Source organism: Leucoraja erinacea, unplaced genomic scaffold, assembly GCF_028641065.1.
Source record: "Leucoraja erinacea ecotype New England unplaced genomic scaffold, Leri_hhj_1 Leri_201S, whole genome shotgun sequence".
Lineage (NCBI taxonomy): Eukaryota > Metazoa > Chordata > Chondrichthyes > Rajiformes > Rajidae > Leucoraja > Leucoraja erinaceus.
Window position 1 is genome coordinate 7,096 of NW_026576102.1, and position 16,824 is coordinate 23,919.

Genomic DNA, 16,824 nt, shown 5'->3' on the forward strand with positions numbered 1-16,824 from the left:
TTCGTGGAGAGAATCAGATTTGAAGAGAAAATCAGCGCTCAATAAAAAGGCAGCCGGCGACTGTGGAATAAAAAGGAGACTAATGTCACTCACGTTAGTATTTGATTGTTGCGTCCACGAATGCACAGCCTGAGAAGGATGTTGCAACCGTATACAATGGGAATAATCAAAAGGAAATTGCTTATGTTAATCGCAGAATCATTGAAATTTGCAGCACAGGAGGTGGCCATGCACACTGTCTGAAAAAGGACTAATGAGACCCTGGGTCGGAAGCACTACACCACAGATGCTTTATAACTGGAGCAGGGAAAGAATGTGGGACTAACCAGGATAGATAGACCTGTAGGTTAAACAGGATAGATCTGATCGTTCAGAGCTGTGCTGAACTACTATCTACCTCTTTAGTGACCCTCTGACTATCCTTGATCGGACTTTGCTGGACTAAACGCTATTTCCTTATCATATGGCCTACTCCTGCACCTATTTTCTATGTTTCTGTTTACATACAGCAATACATTTAAATGGCTCAATTGCAATCATATAACCATATAACAATGACAGCACGGAAACAGGCCATCTCGGCCCTTCTAGTCCGTGCCGAACACTTACTCTCACCTAGTCCCATCTACCTGCACTCAGGCCATAACCCTCCATTCCTTTCCCGTCCATATACCTATCCAATTTATTTTTAAATGATAAAATCGAACCTGCCTCCACCACTTCCACTGGAAGCTCATTCCGCATAGAAACATAGAAACATAGAAATTAGGTGCAGGAGTAGGCCATTCGGCCCTTCGAGCCTGCACCGCCATTCAATATGATCATGGCTGATCATCCAACTCAGTATCCCGTACCTGCCTTCTCTCCATACCCTCTGATCCCCTTGGCCACAAGGGCACATCTAACTCCCTCTTAAATATAGCCAATGAACTGGCCTCAACTACCCTCTGTGGCAGAGAGTTCCAGAGATTCACCACTCTCTGTGTGAAAAAGGTTCTCCTCATCTCGGTTTTAAAGGATTTCCCCCTTATCCTTAAGCTGTGACCCCTGGTCCTGGACTTCCCCAACATCGGGAACAATCTTCCTGCATCTAGCCTGTCCAACCCCTTAAGAATTTTGTAACACACAGCCACCACTCTCTGAGTAAAGAAGTTCCTCCTCATGTTACCCCTAAACTTTTGTCCCTTAATTCTCAAATCATGTCCTCTTGTTCGAATTTTCCCTACTCTAATGGGAAAAGCTTATCCGCGTCAACTCTGTCTATCCCTCTCATCATTTTAAAGACCTCTATCAAGTCACCCCTTAACCTTCTGCGCTCCAGAGAATAAAGACCTAACTTGTTCAACCTTTCTCTGTAACTTAGTTGCTGAAACCCAGGCAACATTCTAGTAAATCTCCTCTGTACTCTCTCTATTTTGTTGACGTCCTTCCTATAATTAGGCGACCAAATTGTACACCATACTCCCGAATTGGCTTCACCAATGCCTTGTACAATTTTAACATTACATCCCACTAGCTAAACTCAATGCCCTGATTTATAAAGCCCAGCACACCAAAAGCTTTCTTTACCACCCTATCTACATGAGATTCCACTTTTCAGGGAACTGTGCACAGTTATTTCTAAACATATTTTCAATATCCTTAGAGACCACTATCTCTAGGGACGGGGGGGGGGGGGGGGGGGGGGGGAGGGGGAGGGGAGGGGAAGGGGGGGGGGGGGGGGGGGAGGGGAGGGGAGGGGGGGGGGGGGGTCCCCCTCCCATTGGTATGGAACATTTGCATTTTTCAGCTTGAAATTGTGCAATCTGGTGCATACTGTAGCCAGTCTTTTAACTTACACTTGAATGCAATATATATGCTTTAAATTGGATTGGAACGTTTTTGAAAGGGGGGAGGCTGTGCGATCACTGATCACTGGCCTTGGGGGTTCCCCGGTGAAGGAGTGGAGCAACCGAGCAACCGAGTGGGGAGAGGGTGTGGATGAAGGGTGACCCCCCTCCCAGGGTAGGAACCTTTTGACCAACTTGCCCACATGTTGGCGGGTGTGGGCAAGTTGCACCGAAGGGCCTGTTTTCACACTGTATCACTCTATGACAACATTATACCTCCACCATGCATGAATGCTTCAAAATCAAGTGATCGAGTTTTATTGCCATATACTCAAGCATAGAAACATAGAAAATAGGTGCAGGAATAGGCCATGGGCCCTTCGACCCAGCACTGCCATTCAATATGATCATGGCTATTCATCTAAAATCAGTACCTCTTTCCTGTTTTTTCCCCCATATCCCTTGATGTCGTTAGCCCCAAGAACTAAATGTAACTCTCTCTTGAAAACATCCAGTGTATTGGCCTGCACTGCCTTCTGTGGCAGAGAATTCCACAGATTCACAACTCTCTGCGTGAAGAAAGTTTGTCCTCATCCCAGTCCTAACTGGTCCCCCCTTTATTCTTAAACTGTGACCCATGGTTCTGAACGCCCCCAACATCGGGAACATTTTTCCTGCAGTTACAGTCAGTGACAATCTGGCAGGCAAGCAGGATGCTTTCACCAACCACCCCCATTTGAAGGCCACTATCTTCCACCGTATCTACCCAGTGCTTGGTACTTACTTCCAGCAGCCACTGGTTGTCCTCCAGGATGCACCGAGCCGCAACCTGATCCATGCTGGTCACCTGGGCAAATTCGGCACAGAGACTCTCACGGCAGCGGCGCAACGCTTCGACGCCTCCGACGGCTCGGGACTCTTGCACTGAGGCTGCTCCATGGCCAGAGCTGCAGTGAGCGACTCGCCAGCCCGGCAAACACTCGCCAGCCCGGCAAACACTCGCCAGCCCCGCTCCCCGTCCGCATCTGTCCCCGCCGCTGCTTCCGCTTCCAACACCCGCGGCCCATGCAGTTGATATCAGTTTTGAAATTTTCATTAATCACAGAATTTCTCACAACAGAGCGAGAGAAATTTGTGATCAGCGTGAGAATTTGGTGAAATGCGTGATTCTCACGCTCAATGCATGGGAGTTGGCAGCCCTGCCTCTCTATCCCTCTCTCTCTCTCCCCCTCTCTCTCCACCCTCTTCTCTCTCCCTCTCTCTCTCTCTCTCTCCCACCTCACTCTCATCCCTCTCTCTCTCCCCTCTCTCTCTCCCCCTCTCTTCCGCTCTCTCTCCTCTCAACCCCCTCTCTCTCCCCTCTCTCTCTCCCCTCACTCTCTCTCTCTCTCTCCTCTCTCTCTCTCCTCTCTCTCTCTCTCCCTCTCTCTTCTCTCTCCCTCTCTCTCTCTCCCCCTCTCTCTCTCTCTCTCTTCCCCTCTCTCTCTCTCTCTCTCTCCCTATCTCTCTCTCTCGCCTCCTCCTTCCCTCTCTCCCCCCTCTCTCTCTCTCTTTCTCCCTCTTCTCTCTATCTCTCCCTCTCTCTCCCGCTCCTCTCTCAACACTCCCTCTCTTTCCCCCTCTCTCTGTCTCTCCTCTCTCTCTCTAACCCCCCCTCTCTCTCATCTCTCTCATCTCTCTCTCCCCCATTTCTCCCTCACTCTCTCCCCCTGGCTCTGTCTGTCTCCCCTCTCTCTTTCTCCTCTGTCTCTATCTCCTTTCTCTTTGCCCCCCCATCTCTCTCTCTTTCCCCCCTCTCTCCTTTACCACCCCTCTCTCTTCCCACTCTCTCTCCCATTCTCTCCTACCATCTCTCCTCCCTCTCCACCCCCCTCTCTCTTCCTTTTTTTTCTTCCTCTCTCACCCTCTTTCTCTTCCCTCTCTCTCTTCCCCCCCTTCTCCCCCCTCTCTCCCCTACCCTCTCTCTCCCCCCCTGTCCCTCTTCTCTCTCTCCATTCACGCCCCCTCTGTCTCTCTCCTCTCTCTCCTCTCACCCCCTTCTCTCTCCCCCACTGTCTCCATGTCTCCTTCCCCTCTCTCTCTCTCCACCTCCCTTTGAGAGTCTGTCCCATCGGCGCAGAGACTCTCGCAGCAGCGGCGCGACGCTTCCGACGGCTCCGCGGCCCGGGACACTCGCACTGTCCGGAGTGCTCCATGGCCAGAGCTGCAACGAGCGACTCGCAGCGCCGCAAACACTCGTCAGCGCCGCAAACACACGCAAGTCCCGGCTCCCCGCATCTGTTCCCGCCGCTGGTTCTGCTCCCATCCCCCCCGCAGTCCCTGCTCCCCAACACCCGCGGACCATGCAGTTTACCCGAGATTTAAAATTTTCGTTGATCACAAAATTTCTCACCACTGAGCGTGAGAAATTTCTGATGAGCGTGAGGGCGTGAGAGTTTGCTACAGGGCGTGAGTCTCACGCTCATAGCGTGAGAGTTGGCAGCCCTGGTATGCAACAAAAGCTTTTCACTGTACCTTGGTAAAAATGGCAATAAACTAAACTAACTAACTAACTAACTAACTCGTACCTTATATTTCACTTAGGCAGCTTACAATCCAGCGGTACGAATATTGATTTTTCTAACTTCAAGTAACCCTTCCTTTCCCTCCGTCCCTCCCCCAGCCTAGTTTGATTCTCCTTCTGATTAATATTACTGACTAGACTAAGTGGGACCCGTCGGGTCCCATGTTCACACGGGAGGGCTGGTCCCCCGACGCAATATTCCACCTCTCCACTACTCCCAATATTGGTGGCCAGTGGGGGGGGGGGGGGGGGCGTTCTGGAGGCTTCTGGAGCGTATGGGTGTTGTTGGCTGCAGTGACTACTGGTCTCCAGAGGGCTAGTATGGACATTGTGGGCCAAATGGATTCTTGGGGTGGCAGCTCAGTCCCTCAAGCCTGATGTGCTGGCAGCTCACTCACGGCTGGTGGGCTGGCAGTTGACACGGGTATTCCTTGAAATTCCATTTCAAGCAGAGTGCAAGGCCACCAAATTCAAGTGCAGTTTCATACTATTTCAAGCAGGGTGAAACCACCATAAAACCCCCCATAAAACCACACAGTAGACATTCAGTGTGTTCAGTTGATTCACAGCTCAGACAGAGTCGTGACCTCTCCCTCCCCCATCATGCAGAGACTGAGCCACACCCACACTTCCGGGTTTTATAATCCCTCCCCCTCCCACCGGAAAAGGTGTGGACTTCATGGCGTGATTGGCAGGAAAGAGATTCTCAACATTTTTTAAACACTAATAACACTTTTGTTTTTCATTGGTGGGAAGAATCCTCTGCACCTGATGAGAGGAGGGGAACTGAGTACAATGGCCAAAAATCACAGCCGTAAGTGGTAGTGTTTTATCTAAAATCAATATAGTGCAAACAGGAAGTTGTCAAGTTTAGACAAACAGCCATTTGCAGGCAGTGCCTTTTCACTTCAACCCAACCACCCCGAACAACCATTTACAGGCAGTGCCTTTTTACTTCAAACCAACCATATTTTCATTTTCAAACCACACTAAGGGCACTCACAGTTGAGTAGACATGTGTTCAGTGTTATTCACAGCTCAGAGAGATGGCTTCCTCCATCTTTCAGAGACTGAGTGAGGCACAGCACTTCCTGGTATTATACTCACTCCCCCTCCCTCCAGCAGGGGCTGCAGAGAGAGAATGGCAATTTTTAAAAAACATTAACATCTCTCTGATTTTTCATCGATGGAAAAAATCCTCTGGTCCCGGCAGGCAGAGGGGGGCTCTGAGCGAGGTGGACAAAAAATGACATCCGTGGGTGGCGGCGTTCTCTCGGAAATCGCAGCACACTGGGCCAAAAGCGGTCAAGATCAGACTTTTAGTAATATAGATTGTGTGCCTGCTTGTCACCTCCCCCTCAGCTGACAATGAACCATTCGACACCTCCTTATCACCATCTGCTTTGATCTGTCGTTTTCACACCTTACCCTTCCATATCTCTAGACCCCCCCCCTCCCCTGAATCTCAGTCAGAAGTAGAGTCTAGTGTCGAAACGTCACCCATTCCTTCTCTCCAGAGATGCTGCCTGTCCCGTTGAGTTACTCCGGCATTGGGGTGGGAGATTGCAACCTTCACGTGGTCCGCCCTGCTTCAACTAATGCAATCAACTCGACGTGCACAAACGGATGATCAAATAGAACAAGTTGTCCAACAACTTTAGGTGTGCATGCCACACAAAAGAAGAAGAAGACTCCAGCATTTTGTGGTCGATCTTTGGAACTAATCCAGCATCTGCAGTTCTTTCCCACGCATAAACTAAACTAAAATGTCAACTTGAAGGCGGATATTTCCGTCGTTCAGCCACAGTACAGCACACCTGACAGTGTATACACTGGTCTCTACCGTCAGCCCAGATTGTTGTGTTCAAACCTTTACTCGCAAGATTTGACCACAACTCTCTGAAGGAGAGGCCTGTCCCGCTGAGTTACACCAGCATTTTGTGTCTATGTTAACCAACGACCTCTACATATTCTGTCTGATCCGCCAGGTTGCTCTTAGAAACATAGAAACATAGAAATTAGGTGCAGGAGTAGCCATTCGGCCCTTCGAGCCAGCACCGCCATTCAATATGATTCTGGCTGATCATCCAACTCAATATCCCGTACCTGCCATCTCTCCATACCCTCTGATTCCCTTGGCCATAAGGGCCACATCTAACTCCCTCTTAAATATAGCCAATGAACTGGCCTCAACTACCCTCTGTGGCAGAGAGTTCCAGAGATTCACCACTCTCTGTGTGAAAAAAGTTCTCCTCATCTCGGTTTTAAAGGATTTCCCCCTTATCCTTAAGCTGTGACCCCTTGTCCTGGACTTCCCCAACATCGGGAACAATCTTCCTGCATCTAGCCTGTCCAACCCCTTAAGAATTTTGTAAGTTTCTATAAGATCCCCTCTCAATCTCCTAAATTCTAGAGAGTATAAACCAAGTCTATCCGGTCTTTCTTCATAAGACAGTCCTGACATCCCAGGAATCAGTCTGGTGAACCTTCTCTGCACTCCCTCTATGGCAATAATGTCCTTCCTCAGATTTGGAGACCAAAACTGCACGCAATACTCCAGGTGTGGTCTCACCAAGACCCTGTACAACTGCAGTAGAACCTCCCTGCTCCTATACTAAAATCCTCTTGCTATGAAAGCCAACATACCATTTGCTTTCTTTACTGCCTGCTGCACCTGCATGCCTACCTTCAATGACTGGTGTACCATGACACCCAGGTCTCGCTGCATCTCCCCCTTTCCCAATCGGCCACCATTTAGATAATAGTCTGCTTTCCCGTTTTTGCCACCAAAATGGATAACCTCACATTTATCCACATTAAACTGCATCTGCCAAACATTTGCCCACTCACCCAGCCTATCCAAGTCACCTTGCAGTCTCCTAGCATCCTCCTCACACCTAACACTGCCCCCCCCAGCTTAGTGTCATCCGCAAACTTGGAGATATTGCCTTCAATTCCCTCATCCAGATCATTAATATATATTGTAAATAGCTGGGGTCCCAGTACTGAGCCTTGCGGTACCCCACTAGTCACTGCCTGCCATTGTGAAAAGGACCCGTTTACTCCTACTCTTTGCTTCCTGTTTGCCAGCCAGTTCTCTATCCACATCAATACTGAACCCCCAATGCCATGTGCTTTAAGTTTGTATACTAATCTCTTATGTGGGACCTTGTCGAAAGCCTTCTGGAAGTCCAGATACACCACATCCACTGGTTCTCCCCTATCCACGCTACTAGTTACATCCTCGAAAAATTCTATAAGATTCGTCAGACATGATTTACCTTTCGTAAATCCATGCTGACTTTGTCCAATGATTTCACCACTTTCCAAATGTGCTGCTATCCCATCTTTAATAACAGACTCTAGCAGTTTCCCCACTACCGATGTTAGGCTAACTGGTCTGTAATTCCCCGTTTTCTCTCTCCCTCCCTTCTTAAAAAGTGGGGTTACGTTTGCTACCCGCCAATCCTCTGGAACTACTCCAGAATCTAAAGAGTTTTGAAAGATTATTACTAATGCATCCACTATTTCTGGAGCTACTTCCTTAAGTACTCTGGGATGCAGCCTATCTGGCCCTGGGGATTTATCGGCCTTTAATCCATTCAATTTACCCAACACCACTTCCCGACTAACCTGGATTTCACTCAATTCCTCCACCTCCATTGACCCGCGGGCCCCTGCTATTTCCGGCAGATCATTTATGTCTTCCTTAGTGAAGACGGAACCAAAGTAGTTATTCAATTGGTCCGCCATATCCTGGTTCCCCATGATCAACTCACCTGTTTCTGACTGCAAGGGACCTACATTTGTTTTAACTAATTTCTTTCTTTTCACATATCTATAAAAACTTTTGCAGTCAGTTTTTATGTTCCCTGCCAGTTTTCTTTCATAATCCATTTTTCCTTTCCTAATTAAGCCCTTCGTCCTCCTCTGCTGGTCTCTGAATTTCTCCCAGTCCTCCGGTATGCTGCTTTTTCTGGCTAGTTTGTACGCATCATCCTTTGCTTTGATACTATCCCTGATTTCCCTTGTTATCCATGGATGCACTACCTTCCCTGATTTATTCTTTTGCCAAACTGGGATGAACAATTTTTGTAGTTCGTCTCATACCCTCAAAGTTACCTTTCTTTAAGTTCAAAACCATTGTTTCTGAATTAACAATGTCACTCTCCATCCTAATGAAGAACTCAACCATATTATGGTCACTCTTCCCCAAGGGGCCACGCACAACAAGACTACTAACTAACCCTTCCTCATTACTCAATACCCAGTCTAAAATAGCCAGCTCTCTCGTTGGTTCCTCTACATGTTGATTTAGATAACTATCCCGCATACATTCCAAGAAATCCTCTTCCTCAGCACCCCTGCCAGTTTGATTCACTCAATCTATATGTAGACTGAAGTCACCCATTATAACTGCTTTGCCTTTGTCGCATGCATTTCTAATTTCCTGTTTCATACCATCTCCAACTTCACTACTACTGTTAGGTGGCCTGTACACAACACCCACCAGCGTTTTCTGCCCCTTAGTGTTTCGCAGCTTTACCCATACCGATTCCACATCCTCCAAACTAATGTCCTTCCTTTCCATTGCGTTAATCTCCTCTCTAACCAGCAGCACTACCCCACCTCCTTTTCCTTTCTCTCTATCCCTCCTGAATATTGAATAACACGGCGGGCTATTTCGCGGGTTCTGTGGTAGCGCGGGAACTTACACGTCAGTTTGCCGTAGGCTATCAAGTTGAGAGTTTGTGTGCAACTGCTGACAGGTTACCGGCGATGACCCGGGGGGACAGTGAAGGTCGGCGACAGTGGCCGCAGTGAGTGAATGGGTGTGTGAGTGTGGGTGAGTGTGTGGGTGTGTGTGTGTGGATGGGTGGGTGTGTGGGTGGGTGGGTATGTATGTGTGTGTGTGTGTATGTGAATGGGTGTGTGTGTAGGTGGGTAAGTGGGTGTGAGTGTGAGTAAATGGATCGATTGTAATCATGTATTGTCTTCCCGCTGACTGGTTAGCACGCAGCAAAAGCTTTTCACTGTACCTCAGTACACGTGATAATAAACTAAACTGTAAACTGTTTCAACATATATATATAATTTAAGAGGCTATTTTCTAAAACCTACTTTTTATCATCAGCTGAGGAGTAATGAGAAAACTGCGGAGGCAGATAAAATTAATTTATTCATTCATTAAGCAATATTATCTTTGGCTTCATCCCTCCAGGACTCCTTCATTTTCCTTTTCACTGACCACACTCAGTGTTTATCTGGACACAGGAGAGAATTCCCTCTCTGAGATGGGCTGGATGGAACCATGCCAGGATGTTTCCACTAGAGGGAGAGTCTAGGACCAGAGGCCATCGAATTAAAGGACGTTCTTTTAGGAAGGTGATGAGGAGCAATTTCTTTAATCAGGGGCTGTGGAATTCTCTGCCACAGAAGGCTGTGGAGGCCAAGTCTTTGGATATATATAAAGCAGAGATGGATAGATTCTTGATTAGTATGGGTGTTAGAGGTTATGGGGAGAAGGTAGGAGAATAGAGTTAGGAAAGATTGGTCAGCCATGATTGAATGGCGGAGTAGGCTTGTTGGGCCGAATGGCCCAATTCTACTCGTATCAAGTCAAGTCAAGTTACTTTTATTTCTATAGCACATTTAAAAAACAACTCTCGTTGGCCAAAGTGCTTTACATTGGTGGAGGTGTCACTTATGAGGGTTAAAAGATGGAAAACAAATATAGGGAACTTTAATTCAGTCCGTTTAATAAGAAACTCATCCTAGTTTGATAGGAAACCGGAGCACCCGGAGAAATCCCACATGGTCACAGGGAGAGCGTACAAACTCCAAACAGACAGCACCCGTAGTCAGGATCGAACCCGGGTCTCTGGCGCTGTAAGGCAGCAACTCTACCGCTGCGCCACCATGCCACATGTTTTAGTGCTGTGCTGTTCGACGATCTGCGTTCAATGCAGTCCCCGTAGCATAAGCATATTCACTGGAATTTAGAAGGATAAGAGGGGATCTTATCGAAACATGTAGAATTCTTAAGGGATTGCACAGGCTAGATGCAGGAAAAATGTTCCCGATGTTGGGGGAGTCCAGAACCAGGGGTCACTGTTTGAGAATAAAGGGTAGGCCATTTAGGACTGAGATGGGGAAAAACCTTTTCACCCAGAGAGTTGTGAACCTGTGGAATTCTCTGCTACAGAAGGCAGTGGCAGCCAATTCACTGGATGTTTTCAAGAGAGAGTAAGATTTAGCTCTTAGGGATAACGGAATCAAAGGATGGCTGTACTTTATTGCAGTGGAAAGCGTTGATTCTGCTGTGTGGGGATGTTTATGTTAAATTCTATCGTGTGTTGTGTTTTTTTTTACTCGTGTGTCCGTATGGTAACCCACATTTCTCTGTACCACTTGGTGCATGTGACAATAAATGTAACTTGAACAAACTTGGGGAGAAAGCCGGAACAGGACGCTGATTGTGGATGATCAGCTATGCTCATATTGAATGGTGGTGCTGGCTCGAAGGGCCGAATGGCCTCCTCCTGCACCTATTTTCTACGTTTCTATGTTTCTACTCCGCTGCTTCATGTTGAAGAAGTTGCCTGGTAACATTACCATCTGGTTTGGGAATTGCTCTGCCAAGGACAAGAAGGCTCTGCTGAGAGTAGTGCGTTCGGCCGAACGCACTATGGGAACTTCACTCACCCCCCTGCAGGAACTATACAACAGGAGGTGCAACTCCAGAGCAAACAAAATCATGAGAGACCCCTTCCACCCCTGCAACGGACTGTTCCAGCTGCTACGGTCAGGCAAACGCCTCCGTTGCCATGCAGTGAGAACGGAGAGGTTGAGAAGGAGTTTCTTCCCAGAGGCAATTCGGACTGTAAACGCCTATCTCACCAGGGACTAACTCTACAGAACGTTTTTCCTTCCATTATTTATTATGTAAAAGAATATGTGTGTTATGATTGTGTTTATAATTTGTTTGGTTGTTTTGTTGTTTGTCTTTTGCACAAAAAATCCGCGAGCATTGCCACTTTCATTTCACTGCACATCTCGTATGTGTATGTGACAAATAAACTTGACTTGACTTGACTTGGTATTTCTCAGTCCAGGGATGTGCTGTTTCATTTAAATGCCGTCATTGGGCACAGCGTGGGACTGCCGTCCCCAGCCGCACAGCTGATCAAAGCCCTGGCTGCCTTTGAACTATGTTTGTTATTCGTTGTGGGGAACAACACATGTAGTAGCTTCAATGAACGCTCTTATCCTGCAACCGAGACAGGAGCCTGCCAGTCCCCTGCTCAACCTGTGCTCAAGGTTGCAGCACCGCTAGTCCCCAATGTTGAATTCTTGTTAGTGTTACACTGCACAGAAAATAACATCCATTTAATTTACCACGAGAAATCGAGTAGAATTACTGCTTAATTGGCAGCACTGTTTAATAAACAGTCAGTTTGTCCTCATTATCTCATTCGTGATAAATTATAGCAATCTGCCTTCAATTCCATAATCGCATTAATCTGCTCCCAAATCTCACTCATCGAAGCCCCGTAACACTTTCATCTTGACATTCCAAGATAATTTTCACGATCGCTGTGTCAGATTGTTTAATATGTGTGATGCACAGGGCAAAATGTGAATTACGTCAAAGTGATGCAAGTATTTGGCGATGAACGCATTCTGCCTACGATGTTCCGACCTCATCTTCTTAAAGCGAACTTGGAGCATAGAAACTTCAAGTAACCCTTTCCGTCCCTCCCCCGTCCGAGAAGGCTCCGTGATTAAATGTGTACCTTTTATGTTTCCTTGTCACCTTCCCCATAGCTAACAATTATCTATTCTACATTTGCCTTAAACTTCTTCCCCTTTGATGTCTCAGTTTTCACACCTTACATTGGGTGGGAGATTACAACCTTCACGTGGTCCGCCCTGTTTCGACAAATGCAATCAACCTGGTGTGCGAAATCAAATGAGATCACATAGAACATGTTGTCCTACAACTTTAGGCTGTGCACGCCATACGCAAGAAGAAGAAGACACCTTACATTCTTTATCTCTGTGACTCCCTCTTCCTTGACCCTCAGTCTGAAGAAGGCTCTCGACCTGAAACGTCACCCATTCCTTCTCTCCAGAGATGCAGCCTGTCCCGCTGAGTTACTCCAGCATTTTACATAAAAACATAGAAACATAGAAAATAGGTGCAGGAGTAGGCCATTCGGCCCTTCGAGCCTGCACCGCCATTCAATATGATCATGGCTGATCATCCAACTCAGTATCCTGTACCTGCCTTCTCTCCATACTCCCCTGATACCTTTAGCCACAAGGGCCACATCTAACTCCCTCTTAAATATAGCCTATGAACTGGCCTAAAGTTCATTTTGTGTTGGTCTGTAAGATTTTATTTCCTTCCTTGGTATTAATGCAGGGCAGCATGGAAGATGCTCTAGTAATGCTTTCTTCTTATCAAGAGAATGTACCGTCATTTATATTATAGAATATAAAGTGAGCAGATGGGAGATTGGATCATGAATGAGTTCTTTCCTCGTCCCCTTAATGGGAAGCAAAAACATTGACTGATAAATTAATAGCAGCAGAAGAACAACTGGTAGCTGGTGGAGCTGCTGGCTAACAGCGTCAGAGACCCGGGTTCTGTGTGAAGTTTGAGGTGGGTTTCCTCTGGGTGCTCCAATTTCCTCCCACATCACAAAGATGTGCAACTTTGAAAGTTAATTAGCCTGTGTAGAATTGCTCCTAGTGTATAGGGAGTGGATGAGAAAATGTGATAACATGGAACTAGTGTGCATAGATGATCGGGATGGTTGGCATGGACTTGATGGGCTGAAGGGCCTGTTTTTATGCTGTATCTTTAACCTAAACTAAATTGTACTAAAACTAGTGGAACTATAGGTACCCAATACTATCAGGAATAGAGGTACCCAATACTATCACAAACTCAGCAAGCTCAACAGGCCCTTCGACCCATCAAGTCCATGCCGTCCGTCGATCTCCCGTTCATGGTAGTTCTATGTTATCCCACTTTTGCATCCACTCCCGACACACTAGGAGGAATTTTACAGAGGGCTAAGTGACCTACAGACCTGCACGTCTTCGGGATGTGGGAGGAAACCGGAGCACCCTGAGAATACCCATGTGGTCATAGCAGAACGGGCAAACTCCACACTGATAGCGCCTGAGGTTAGAATCGAACCCTTGTCTCTGGCTCCGAGAGGCAGCAGCTCTACCAACTGCACCGCTGTGCCATCCTAAACGGTTGATTTAAAAAAAATACTCAAAAGTAATCTTGCCACATGCACTCACTCATACAAATCTGCAGTTCAGATTTGGTTATTTAAATATTACCCCAGCATTTTCTCCACAGGTTTAGTACAGGGTTGGTTGTTGGGATGAAGAGGCAAAGAACAAGCATACAGTGGAATTGTAATAGACAATAGACAATAGGTGCAGGAGTAGGCCATTCGGCCCTTCGAGCCAGCACCGCCATTCAATGTGATCATGGCTGATCATCCACAATCAGTACCCCGTTCTTGCCTTCTCCCCATATCCCTTGACTCCGCTATCTTTAAGAACTCTATCTAATGCTCTCCTGAAAGCACCAGAGAACCGGCCTCCACCACCCTCTGAGGCACAGAAATCCACACACTCACAACTCTCTGTGTGAAAAAGTATTTCCTCATCTTCGGTCTAAATGACTCTCCCAACATCGGGAACGTGTTTCCTGCCTCTAGCGTGTCCAAACCCTTAATAATCTTAGAGGTTTGAATAAGATCCCCTCTCACCCTTCTAAACTCCACAGAGTGTACAAGCCCAGCCGCTCCATTCTCTCAGCATACGACAGTCCCGCCATCCCGGGAATTAACCTTGTAAACCTACGCTGCATTCCCTCAATAGCAAGAACTCAGCAGGTCAGGCAGCATCTCTGCAGATAAAGGATAGGAGATTTTGATGGGGGGATTGAGGTGCTATCTCGTAATTTTGTCCAGATACAAGGAGGTGCCTGACCACCAATTTGCCGGATAATCGGTGATGAACCTGTAGGTGATTACAATCAATGGTGTCTGCTGACGACCGGTACATGATAGAGTGTTCCGTAGTTGACATTTAAGAGTTGGAAAGGTCAGACTCATCATGCAACGGTGAAAGCAACAGGTGTCCTAAATTTCCTGAGGCGCAACTTTCATCATTGTTCAACTTCTGCCAAGGAGAAGCTATACTTCACCCTCGTTAGACCTCATTTGGACTACGCAGTTGCAGCATGGGACCCACACACAAATAAAAACATGTCTTCCATCGAACGTGTCCAAAGACAGGCAGCTCGATTTGTTACTAACACCTATGAGAGAGAAGCGAGTGTCACCAAACTTCTAAACTCTCTGGTCGGGGTGGAACCCTCTACAACACAGACGTGAAGCTCACCGTTTGACCTGTTTTTACAAAATGTCAAATGGTCAGCTCGATGACAAGACCTACACCAAACCCAAACCAATTAGGAGCAGACGAGGGCATTCGATCCAATTTGTCATCCTAGCTACAAAGACAGATGTGTACAGCAATTCGCCCTCCGCACAATTAAAGCATGGAATAATCTCAACCCAACTATAGTTACCCAACCAGATGCAACTAAATTTAAAGTAGCTCTTTCTTCCCAATAACCCTTAATGGCTTAATCCCTCCCTTCACCACCTCCAGTTTAAATTCCATTTGGAATATTTTGGAGGACCAAGAAACCAGGAACCAAGAGAGTGAACCGACGGTAACGGTGTGAGCAGATTTACTTCATGGGACACCTAGCTTCGGCTCCATCTTGTATTAGTTATCATAGAGCATGTTTCCAGTGAATCACAGTCAGTAGAAAGGAAACTAAAAGGGTGTGTAGAAATGAACTGCAGATGCTGGTTTATACCGAAGATAGACACGGAATTCTGGAGTAACTTTATCTCTGCAGATAATGAACGGGTGAGATTTCACATTCGAACCCTTCTTCAGACTGGCCCATCTGCCCATTGAATCCACACTGACCATCTATTTCGTTTTCACCCTCGTTCAAGAGTGTTTTATTCCCACTTTCGCACTTCAGCCAATCTGCTGAACGGTTACGACACTTGTTCTTACGATAGACACAAAATGCTGGTGTAACTCAGCGGGACAGGCAGCATCTCTGGATAGAAGGAACGGGTGACGTTTTGGGTCGAGCCCCTTTTAGTTTAGTTTAGTTTAGAGATACAGCATGGAAACAGGCCCTTCAGCCCACCGGGTCCGTGTCGGCCAGCGATCCCCGCACAGTAACACCATCCGACACCCACTGGGGGCAATTGTTACATTTACCACTTAAGAACTTATGAAATCACAGACGGAATGTAATAGCAACTTGCATTCCTCCAGAGCTCTGGATTGCATTAAATTTCACGAGATGCCTGTGTGACTCAGAACTTGTCTATCAATGTACAAATGATAAGCTGACTGCTTCACTTGTGCCTGCATTGTTTACTAATGTCGGGCAAATCTGAAGGTTGTGCCTAATCTTCAGCTCCCTCATAATCCTCTGGAAATATCTCGCCAATGGGAAAAACGTTGAATAAAACGTCATCCAGCTGCTGGCACCGGCTGTTTAAACCACAGCTTCAGGACGTTCACATAAGGTGTAGGAAGGAACTTGCGGATGCTGCCTTCCACCGTAGATAGACACAAAGTGGCTCATACCGAAGATAGGCAGAAACGCTGGGTCAGGCAGCATCTCTGGAGAGAAGGAATGAGTGAAGAAGGGTCTCGACTCGAAACGTCGCCCATTCCTTCACTCCAGAGATGCTGCCTGCCCCGATGGGTTACTCCAGATTTGTGTGTATTTTTGGAATATTCACACTCCTGCGTTCTATCTCTCCATATCTGACTTATCAGCACTCAAGATCAATGATATGTATCGGTATAGGTTTAAGAAAAAAGATGGGTGATGTTTCAGGTCAGGACCCTTGTTCAGAATGGCCGACCAAAACGTCACCATATAACCATATAACAATTACAGCACGGAAACAGGCCATCTCGGCCCTACAAGTCCGTGCCGAACACTTATTTTCCCCTAGTCCCATCTACCTGCACTCATACCATAACCCTCCATTCCTTTCCCATCCATATACCTATCCAATTTATTTTTAAATGATAAAATCGAACCTGCCTCCACCACTTCCACTGGAAGCTCATTCCACACAGCCACCACTCTCTGAGTAAAAAAGTTCCCCCTCATGTTACCCCTGAACTTCAGTCCCTTAATTCTCAAGTCATGTCCTCTTGTTTGAATCTTCCCTACTCTCAGTGGGAAAAGCTTATCCACGTCAACTCTGTCTATCCCTCTCATCATTTTAAAGACCTCTATCAAGTCCCCCCTTAACCTTCTGCGCTCCAAAGAATAAAGACCTA